Source organism: Pteropus vampyrus, unplaced genomic scaffold (assembly GCF_000151845.1).
Source record: "Pteropus vampyrus isolate Shadow unplaced genomic scaffold, Pvam_2.0 Scaffold49, whole genome shotgun sequence".
NCBI lineage: Eukaryota > Metazoa > Chordata > Mammalia > Chiroptera > Pteropodidae > Pteropus > Pteropus vampyrus.
In genome coordinates this window covers 2,220,210-2,221,409 of record NW_011888830.1, presented here as the reverse complement: position 1 = coordinate 2,221,409, position 1,200 = coordinate 2,220,210, and the positions used below count along the sequence as shown (strand labels likewise).

General features: G+C 45.7%; 1 non-coding gene across 1 annotated transcript; it reads right to left on the bottom strand.

Moving 5' to 3' along the window:
- Positions 1 to 241: 241 nt before the first annotated feature.
- TRNAV-CAC lies at positions 242 to 314 on the bottom strand. Its single transcript has one exon. It is a non-coding gene; the product is annotated as a tRNA-Val (tRNA).
- Positions 315 to 1,200: the final 886 nt, after the last annotated feature.

The window sequence follows — 1,200 nt, the reverse complement described above, 5'->3', positions numbered from 1 at the left end:
AGATTCATTCTTTTGGCTTAAGGGATTTTTCTCAAGTGTAAGAAATTAAGCAACAATAGTCATTTATAGGTCATTATTAAAGGTTTTCTTTTTTCTTTTTTTTATTTATTATTATTTATGCCTACAGCACTATCTTCCTAGGTGGTCTCCCATCCAAGTACTAATCAGGCCCGACCCTGCTTAGCTCCCAAGATCAGACATCGGGCTTGTTCAGGGTGGCATGGCCATAGACCATGGACCATGGCTCCACTGGGGCGCGAACCCAGAACCTTCTGCGTGTGAAGCAGATGTGCTAACCACTACACTATGGAACCATGACCTTAAAGGGTTTATATTTTGTTAGAATGAGCTTAGAGAAAGAGGTGAGAAAGAGATCTTGACAACCGCAATGGTTGGACAGGAATAAAATAATCATGTTGATTGTGCCAAAGAGGAAAGCCAGCCAGAACCTTAGCATTCATTCCTTCTTGCATTCATTCAACAACAGTTTTGAAACCCTACTATATAAAAAATATTATGAGGGCCTGGAATGTTCTATCTCCGTGGCCGCCGATGCCCACACTCTGTGATCTCGATGGTCCCTGTGGAAGCCCCGATCAAGAAGAACGTGATTGGTCTTCCAGCTGGGGAATGGTTGGTAAACTCCTGTGTGTGGCTGATGCTCTACCAGCGGGAGTTCCGGTGGCAGATGAGACATGGGGTCCTCCTGCGTCCTTCAGACATGCTAGGCTCAGTCCGACCTCTGTGTCCTGCTCACATAGCATCTCCTGCTCTCATCGCTTCCCCGGCCATTCTCCAGGGCTCCTTTGAAGTCCGATCTCCTCCATCCCACCTCCCCAGATGTACACAGCCCGCTCAGGGCTTCTCTGCCTCTCTTCTTCCAGTCTCAGAATCACACTGTGGAGGGTCAGTTGTTCCAATTTTTTTTCCTTTGTGACAGTTTATCTGATGCAACCAAAAACTCCTTGAGAGCAGGGGGCATTCTGGCGGATGTGGTTCTTCCCATGTCTCCCATGATACCTTCCATGCCGAGTAATAGATGGACAGTTTGTCTAGTTTGGTTTTAAAAATCCCGAATAATGAAGTTATCTACATGGTTTCTTAGGCAGCTTGCTTTTCTACACGTTTTCATGACCGATAGGCTCTTCAGAACGTCCTGCTCATATTTTCTTGATCCGGATTTTGTCTCTCTAAATTGTT